The following is a 10129-nucleotide window of genomic DNA, read 5'->3' as shown; positions in this document are numbered from 1 at the left end:
CACATTAAAAAAATTCACACGTTTAAAAAATGATCATGACATTTCTTAAAAGTATTCATCGACTGGAAAAAAAATGTCTGAGCTGCTTATAAAAACTGTTCATAACATATACAAAAATAATTGTGCATCGTTTAAAAAATGTTCATAAACACATTATATATGTTCCTATGTTCTACAAAAAGTCAATTCCCGGGATTCATGAAAAATGTTCACGTGAGTTTGGAAAATGTTCAACATGTATTTCGAAAATCTACAATGTGTATCTGAAAATTGATCCGCCTATATATATAAATGTTCAATGTGCATTCGACAAATTTTGACTATGTGTTTAAAAAATGTTCAATGTGTACCTAAAACGAATTCACCATTTTTAAAAAAATATGTTAAATGTGTATTTAAAAAGGTAACTCTTAATTGAAGATATTTGAAAATATAAAAAAAGAAAATTTTAATGAAAAATAAATTTAGAAAATCGAGAAAAAGATAAAACCCATATAGAAAAGCGCAAAAAAGAAAAACCCGAACGTTCCAAACACAGATGCTTACTTTTTTTACTTTTTTTTTGAACCGGGCATTACCCCTTTCCATTACTGAAGAACGGAAATACAGACCAGTTCAAGTTGACAGGAGGAGGGAAAGAGGGGTAAAGCGAGTTCAAGCATTACTAGGAAACCCGCCACATCCGCTCGCCATCGAAACGGATGCCACGCGGCGAAAACCTGGTAACACTATCACATTAAGTCTATTACAGTCATAGCTAGCCAAAGAATGGCCAAACAGAACAGACACGGTCACAGCTCCGTTCAACTAACTGAAGAAGAAGCTGCCAAATGGCTCTCACACCTCTCTCCCACCTCTCCTCTCTCTCCCACCTGCTTAACACCTACAATGGCGATTTATAGCTCCATCATCCAGGGAAAGCTTGCTGCATTGGGATTTTGCCCCGGGCCTTGCCCTTGCAGACCAGGTGAGAAGGAAATTTGGGTCCACTGTTCATTTCTCTCCTTCTCGAGACGCCAAAGAGTTCTTTTTGGTCGTTTCCTTCTCCTCGGCCTCCTTTCCTCTTGATGTTGAAACAGTGGGGATTGCCTTGCAATGCTGTCTTGGAGGGATTTCTTCTGGCTTCAGGGTGTCTCAGATTAATGCCCGGTCATGTCGCTTCTCTATGGCTAATAACAAAGTGGGACATTTTGTCTATGGTCTCAAAGACCATATTTGGCCTGACTTTGTTTGCCATTTCCATCTGTTCAATGGACGTTTTGCTAAAGCTCATTCTATTGATCGTCATTGGCATGCTGATACTGAGCTGGTTGAAATCGTGGACCGGAAACCCATTGCTCTAAAATCCTCTCTGGAATTTCTTACTCCCAAAGGAGACTTGGATCATTCTTCTGTGAAAGTTCTTAGCAACTTTGGGCTTATTAAGATGGATAAATGGAATTTTTCAAACAAAAATGCCCATGAAGCTTCATCATCATTGGTTCAGGATGAACACATTCAGTTTGGCTCTCTTGCCCCGGCTCAAAATTCGGGCATAATTTTGGCTACGGGCACTAATCGCAATGCATTAATGCACCATTACTTGGCCCAGGCGCAATATGAGGACAATCAAGTCATTGAATTCCTAACCCTTGGTGAATTTAATTGTTCGCTGAATTTGCCCTACGCTCCGCTCCCTCTCTGTTTTTTGAAATCGGCCTTAAAGTATGCCCTACTCATGAGGTTTGGCCACCCCGGCTAAAGGCACAACATAAAGTGGATTTAGCGCATGCCCATTATTCTCAACAAGATATTGAAAATCTTGCCACTAATTGAGCGGCATTATGTTCCAAATGTCTGCAGTGGGGGCACACCAGGATCAATTGTGAAGCAAGGATTATTTGCATTAACTGCTCCGGACCGGATCATAAAGCATTTAATTGCCCCAAGCGTGCCATGGCCCCTCAATTTACTAGGCAAGTTCCATCAATTGGCAACAACTTGATCAATCACTCCAGATCTTCTGGAACACCCATTTCTGTTGACAAACCTGCTCGGTCATCCAAGCCGTCCATCCGATGTGCTACATGCGGCTTCTATGGCCACGTGGTCCGAGCCTGCAGGAGGCTCAAATTCCAAAAGAGGTGGAGGTGCGTAGTCAAAAACACACAGCCGCCTTGACCCCCCCTCCTCACGCTATGCCTTCTGCCGCGAAAACCCAAAAGCCCTCGCTCTACTCCGTCCCATCACCATTGCTGCCACTCCGCCTCTCTGCTCCATCGACCATGGCCAACTACCCACTGAATCCGGTCCCATTCCTCCCACCGGGGTCCGCCGTCGAGCCCGGCCCGGCAGATCGTGTGGTTCGCAGCGGCATGGTGGTTGGACCCATCGCTCCTCTCAACCATTTCTTGGTGATTGCTGAGTCCAGCCAATACGTGCCTCTGCATCGCCAGACCATCATCCGCAATCAGATCGTGGCAGCGCTTCATGAACTGCAGCTCTTCACCACTGAGGTCAGTGCCCATCCCTTGGGGATTGCGATCTTTGGGTTCGCGGATTCTTTCCTGAGAGATACTGCAGTAGCCACACCTATTGAGTTAGAGTCTGAAGATCTGCTGATTTCATTTGTGCCTCACAATGAGGTGCTCAATCGCCGTACTACTTTGTTTGGTCCAGAAGTCTGGCTGATGTTCTTTGGGTTCCCGTATGATTATCAAACGGATTATTACATTACCAAAGCTCTAGGTGGATATGGGTCCCTGGTTTCTTGGTATAATCCATGGCAAGATCGTAGGTTCATGTTGATCAAGGCGCGTGTTCTTCGTCTCCGTCTAATCCCTAAGAGCTTCATGGTGTGGCAGCTTGGAGGTGCCCGTGACTGTTGGACAGTGCAGGTCACCATCCTACGCAGCAATGACTGGAACGGCTTACTGCCCGAGGTGCCGCCGGTGGGGGAAGAACCTCCTCCTCCTGACGGTAACCCTCACCCTCAGTTTTGCCCGGAGCTCACGGCTGAGCAGCTATACCAGCAACAAGTCCATAATTGGCTGGTTCAGAATGGAGCGCCTCAAGCTGAAAACAATGACACTAATGATCAAAGGCAGAATGAGCAAGCCAATGGAGGTTGGGGCCAATGGCCGGATCCTCAACCTGTGTAGTTGCCCCCCATGCCCCCTCACTTGATGAATTATCAGGCGTGGCTTTTTGCTCAAGGACTGACAGTCCAGCATGGATTAGTGCCGGTGGACAACATCTCTGACAACCCTTTTCAAACCTGGAATGATTCTATTATTGCCTCTGACATCTCTAGTTCTTCTCAGCCTGATCTTGGGATTCTGCCCTCCATGGAGGCTGCTCTCTCTGATGCCATTGTGGTGCCTGATTCTCTGACAGTGACAGTGGATGTTCATGCTCGTGGGCTGCGGTTCAGTCTGTCTACACAGGGAGATGAACTTTTGGCCATTCTTCTAAATGAGCCCATTCCAAGGCAGTAGCTTAACAGTTTCATCTTCACTGCCATGCGCCCGATCATCGCAAATATTGGCCCCTGGAGAGAAGGTTATGGTCTGAGGAACAATAGTGCTGCTGTAGTGGTCAGTGTTTCTTTGGATGATGCAGGGCTTCACTTCTCTCAGTTACGGTCTGGAAATCGGGCCATGCTTAACACCTCCTCGGTGGTCATTGAAGAGATTATTGAAGAAAATGTGGGGCAGAACAATTTTGCAGTGCAGGCACTTTCTGAACCTACTGTTGGGCCTAGCACCATTCTGTCTGAAACGATCACTTAACCATTGTCGACTTCTGTTCTATCTGAATCTGCGGTTGGAACTGGCACTTCTATGACTGCCATTGTGGCTCCACCAACTGCCAGTGGGCAGCGAACCAGGCGTGCTAAGGCTACTGCCCCCATCTCTACTGCTGAAGTCAAGCGCAGCTTGCGGTCCAACAAATACGACATCTTCAAGACACATGCTCGGATGCTCCCAGGGACACGCATGTTGCCTCTTCCAAGGTGTAAGTGCATCTAGTGCCACCCCTGGTTGGTTTTGGAGTATTGACGGCAAACCTAGTTGAGGGACTAATGTGTTTGTGAGAATTGCAGGATAACACGGGTAGAAGTCCCTATTGATTCGGTTTTCCTACCAGAGATGACCCCTAAAAATGTATGAAGACATTGATGTCAAAGGTGGTAAATGAAGATATTCACATTGAAGACTATGACAAGAGAAGACACCGCATGAAGCCTATGGAGTTCGAAGACTTAGATCTTTCGTAGTTCTTTTTCTTCTGTGTTGAGTCATAGGAATCACCGTACTGTTAAGTGGGGTCCAAGAGAACCAGTCAGAATGACCGAAGTGATGCTTAAACAAAACCTATGTCTTCGAGTGAAGACTATGAGAGCGAATCTTGTCCAGAGTCGGACAAGTCAGCTTTGCTTGTAGCCCAAGTAAAGTTGCCGTGTGAGTTTGAAATCTGACCGTTGGAACACGTGTCAGTTCCTTAGTGACCCAGGGTCATTTCGGACAAATCAGGTCGGGTTGCCTAGTGGCTATAAATAGCCCACCCCCTACAACCATAAACGGTTGGCTGCTCAGATTCAGAGTACGGCTTTTGTCATTTGAGAGCAACCCACCTCGAAGCCTTTGAAAGAGAATTCCTTGCAAGGATAAAGCCCTAACCACCCAGAGCCAAAGAGAATTAGGCATCACTTAAGTCTTCTTGTCTGTGTGATCTGAAGACTTATTACACTTGAGGACTGTGCATCCTCTAGCCGGTTAGGCGTCGCGTTCTGAGCATCCAAGAGACATTGTGGATTGCCGGTGAACGAAGTCTGTGAAGGTCTGGTAGTCTACCTTGAAGACTTACCAGAGTGATTGGGCGAGGTCTGTGTGACCTTAGCTCAAGGGGAATACGGTGAGGACTGGGTGTCCTGAGCTGCGTGTTCAGGACTGGGTGTCCGGGACTGTGTGTCCTTCGGTTTAAATACCTAGCCGCCCTAACCAGACGTACAGTTGTCACAGCAACTGGAACTGGTCCAACAAATCATTGTCTTCAACGAGTCACTGGTTTCATCCTTCCTTTCTCCTTACTTACTGTTACTCCTTGTGAAGTCATTGTATGTCTGCACTATCTTTTGTCTTCACTGAGTGACTGTGTGATATGTTTAGCTTCTTAATATCTTCCTGCCTGATCCTTACTACCTAGCTGCTATTAGTCATTGTGCTTTCACTTCATTGAATACATGACTATGGTTTACCTAGTGTAGTCTACCTTCCGCTGCATGGTAATAGGTTTATTTCTATCGTTTGTCTTCGAAACTTCCATGTTTTGAAGACTTTCATAAAAATCGCCTATTCACCCCCCCTCTAGTCGATATAACGCACTTTCACAAGGTTAGGCCTCGCCTTATGCCCTCGATTGGTTCGTCCAGCAACGCACCTAGAACTGATGATGCAGTCCCTCCTCCTACCCCAATTTCCACTTTAGTCGAGATTGGTGTCAACAGGTGTGCCATTCCTGAAGCAGAACTTACACCTGATGCACTGCTTGCTACTGCGTCAACGGCTAACCCCTCTGATGATTAGGGGCAGCTGGCCTCTTCTTCCCAGGAGTAACTAGTTCTGCCATGTCACCTCTGCGATGCTGGAACGTACTATCTTGGAACATCAGGGGTCTCAACTCAGAGAAGAAGCAGTTGGCTCTCTCCAATGCCATCTTTTCAAGCGATTGTGCGGTAGTTTGTTTGCAGGAGACTAAAATGCCTGAAGTATCTTTTGCGTTCCTTAAAACTTGTTTCCCTAAACAATTTGATTGCTTTGCTTTTATTCCCTCCCGCGGATCCTCTGGTGGTATCCTTACTGTTTGGAAAAGCACGTTATTTGTGGGCACGGCCGTGTTTTCTGATGTCTTTGCATTAGTGGTCAGTTTCGTCAGCACCCAATCCTCACAGACCTGGTCGCTCGCTAATATTTATGGACCGTGTGCGGGTGACGATCGTTTGGCGTTTACGTCTTGGCTATATGACGTCCAGATTCATAATGACCAAGATTGGTTACTCTTAGGTGATTTTAATTACATACGCGCGCCTGATAACCGTAATAAACCGGGAGGGAATCTAAATGACATGCTTACTTTTAATGATGTTATACACAAGCAACAACTTATTGAGCTCCTGATCCAAGGTAGATCCTTTACATGGAGTAACATGCAACCTGATCCACTATTGGAACAAATTGGTTCTTCACCTCTTTACACTGGACCCACTCGTATCCCAAAACTCTTGTGAAACCACTTGGCAAGCCAGTTTCAGATCACATACCCTGTGTGGTTACAATTGAAACCAACATCCCTCGGAGTAAGCTTTTTAGATTTGAATCATACTAGATTTTGCATCCGGGGTTTATGGAGGTTGTGCAACAAACTTGGGACAAACCAGTATCCAATAAAAATGCTGCGGCCACTCTTTCTCACAAGTTCAAAGCCCTCCGTCATGCTCTCAAGGCTTGGAGTAAGAACATTTCTCGACTTACTATTGCAATCGCTAACTGTAATGAGGTCCTTGCTGATATTGATGAATTGGAAAATAAGCGTAGTCTCACAATTCCAGAAACAAACTTCAGGAAAATCCTTAAAGCTCACCTCCTCAGGTTACTCAAATACTAGAAGCTCTACTAGAAAAAGCGTTGCACCATACGTTGGATCAAGTTTGGTGACGAAAACACAAAGTTTTTTCAAGCGATAGCGGCTGAACGATACCGTAAGAACAATATCGCCTCATTTCGAACTGATGATGATCGTGTGATCGATGACCACCCTGGAAAGGAAGCTCTTTTGCACTCCACATACAAGTCCAGACTTGGAACCACTGCACAATGCGATATGAAATTCGACTTGCCTGCTACCTCCAACGAGCCAACAACCTGGAACTTATTACTGAACCATTCATTCCAAAAGAAATTGATGGAGTTGTCAAGGAAATGCCACCTAATCGTGCACCGGGGCCTGATGGGTTTAGTGGCGCATTTCTCAAGGCTTGCTGGCCAATCATCAAACATGACTTCTACTCGCTCTGTTCCCAATTCTGAGGGAAACCTTGACATCACCAGCATCAATGATGGCCACATCACTCTGATCCCCAAGGTAAATGCGCCCACGACCGTTAACAACTACAGACCGATCACTTTTCTTAACTGCTGCCTAAAGTTACTGACGAAACTGCTCGCCAATTGATTGCAACGTATTATTCTCCAACTAGTCCACCGAAACCAATATGGCTTCCTCAAGGGAAGAACCATACAAGATTGCCTTGCTTGGGCTTATCAATACATTTATCAATGCCATGCATCTGGAAGGGAGATCATCCTACTTAAACTTGATTTTGCCAAAGCATTCGACACAGTTGCACATGCTCCCATGATTAACATAATGAGGCATATGGGCTTTAATGAACGATGGATATCCTGGATTAATTGCCTCTTCTCCTCCGGACGATCTTCGGTCCTCTTGAATGGTGTACCCGGCCGACAATTCCCTTGCAGGTGTGGGGTCAGACAGGGCGACCTGCTGTCGCCGTTAATCTTTGTCCTAGCTGCAGAGTTGCTTCAAGCAGCTATTAATGATACTTTCCATCAAGGCAGACTTGATCTTCCGTTTCCATGTATTGGGCAAACTGATTACCCAGTCCTTCAATATGCCGACGACACGCTTATTGTCCTCCCTGCATGCACTCGCCAAGTCACTCTGGTTAAGCAGATTTTGACTGATTATGCCTCCTCGATTGGCCTCAAGATCAACTTTCACAAATCCACGTTGATCCCGATTAATTTGGATGCAGCTGCTACAGCCAATCTTGCTGGCATCTTTGGGTGTGCTGTTGGGACGATGCCATTTACTTATCTTGGCCTCCCAATGGGCACCACTCGACCTATGCTCCAAGAGTTTATGCCCCTGGTCTGCAGATTAGAGCGACAACTGACACCTACTATTGCGTTGATGTCGTACGGTGGCAAGCTATCTTGGTTGAATGCCTCGGTCACGTCACTCATGGTGTTTGCCATGTGTACTCTCAAATTTCCTCCGAAGCTCATCGAGATCCTTGAAAAAATCCGACGCATATGCCTCTGGACTAAGAAAACAGAACAAGGTGATAAATGTAACTCACTGGCTGCCTGGGATCTGGTCTGTCGGCCAAAGAAGATTGGGGGTTTAGGAGTGATCAATCTGAGAGTTCATAATGAGGCTCTGCTTCTAAAATTTCTACACAAGTTCTACAACAAGCTCGATGTGCCCTAGGTCAGCCTAATCTGGGACAACCACTATGATGGCAAAATTCCTCATGATGTTGCCCCTGTTGGGTCGTTCTGGTGGAAGGACATTCTCAAACTGACTCACGTCTATCGTGGCGTTTCTAGCGTTCAAATAGTACATGGCGTGTCGGCACTCTTTTGGAAAGATCTCTGGCAGGAAGAAGTGCTGCAAACCTCGCATCCTCGTGCTTTCTCTTTTGCCATGCATGAGGATATTTCCGTGGCTGAGATGATGAACTCCATGGACATGCGTACAACCTTTCACCTTCCTCTATCGCCCCTGGCTCTTAATGAGATCCAAGACATCCAACGACAAACAACGTGGACCTCTCCATCGACATCTATGCATGATGTTTGGCACTACTCTTGGGAGGCTACGCTTTACAAACCAAAGGACTACTACAACAATTACTTCAGGGATGGAGATTCCCACCAAGCATTTCACCAACTTTGGAAGTCAAGATGCACTATGAAAATCAAAGTTTTCGGTTGGCTCATGTTCCATGATCGACTCAACACTCGCAATATATTGAAGAGGAGGCATTACAACATTGGCAACAACTTCAATTGCGGTCTATGCAACCACCATGTTAAGGAGACAGTAGATCACATGATCTTCTCTTGCCCTTTTAGTCAAAGCTGCTGGGCGGGACTCAACATTTCTTGGCCAACTTTCTCCTGCCGCCTTGACCTTCTACAACACACAAAAGGAAGCTGGCCGAACCCATTCTTCTATGAAACTTTCCTAACCGCAGCGTGGAGCATTTGGAAAGAGAGGAACAATCAACACTTCAGAGGCCTGGCCCCCAGTGTTGGATCCTGGCTCACACGGTTCAAAGAAGACTTCTCTCTTCTGCAACATAGAGTTAAAGCAGCACATAGAACTGCTCTCATCACGTTTTGTACTTCTATTGTATAGCTTATTCTTTCCCTTTTGATGGAGCAGCCATACATCAGGTTGAGCTGACTCCTTGTGTGATGTGTTGTAAGTTGATATGTCTATGTAAACCTCCCATTTACATAGATATATGATTTTGCAGTAGGGGTTTTCCCCCTACTGTCTTTCCTCAAAAAAAAAAAACAGAACAGACACAACCAAAACAGCGGACTACCCAAACTCGCATTGAAGCTTTCTTCCAAACCATCCTAACCAGCATTATTCGGTAAAAAAAATACCGAACTAGCGTTATTGGGCCAGCCCATCCTAGTGTCTATTGCGAGACGGTACTCGGTCTTGCAGTAGGGGAGACATAGCTGTGCCGATATGATCCACCCAAACTACCGGCTAGCCAGCTAATTTAATCGGGGGTTACTAAGAAAAAGCTAATTTAATCGGGGACACTACTATACCACACGTATGTTGACGTATACAATGAAGTTTATAATCAAACTTGACCAAACAAAAGAAGTCTCTTACTAAACTTCACGTACGTAACTACAACAACATGCAGGCAAGTTAACATCGATCGATCAACTTGTCCAAGACTATTTCCAACTCTTGTCCGTGGTTCACACGTCATGGATGTCTGCTATATATATTATGTCGACGTCCCCGGCCAGGAGCTACGCATCAACGCCATCGATCGACAGTAAAGGAACCTAGCTAGGTACTCCATAGCCGGCCAATTAAACGATCGAGATGGGCAACTACATGAGCAACCAGCTGTCGTACCGGCACACGCAGCGGGTGGTGGTGAAGATGGACATGGAGAAAGGCAGGGGCGGACACAGGATTTGGCTAAGCCCCAGGCCCTAGGCTAGCTACAGTGCTACTATAGTGTTCATGATGCTGTACTCAATGCAGTTTTGCTTCTTCACGCCCAGGGCCCAGGGTCCAGCCC

This window comes from Triticum dicoccoides, chromosome 6A, assembly GCF_002162155.2.
Source record: "Triticum dicoccoides isolate Atlit2015 ecotype Zavitan chromosome 6A, WEW_v2.0, whole genome shotgun sequence".
Lineage (NCBI taxonomy): Eukaryota > Viridiplantae > Streptophyta > Magnoliopsida > Poales > Poaceae > Triticum > Triticum dicoccoides.
This window is presented reverse-complemented; position numbering follows the sequence as displayed.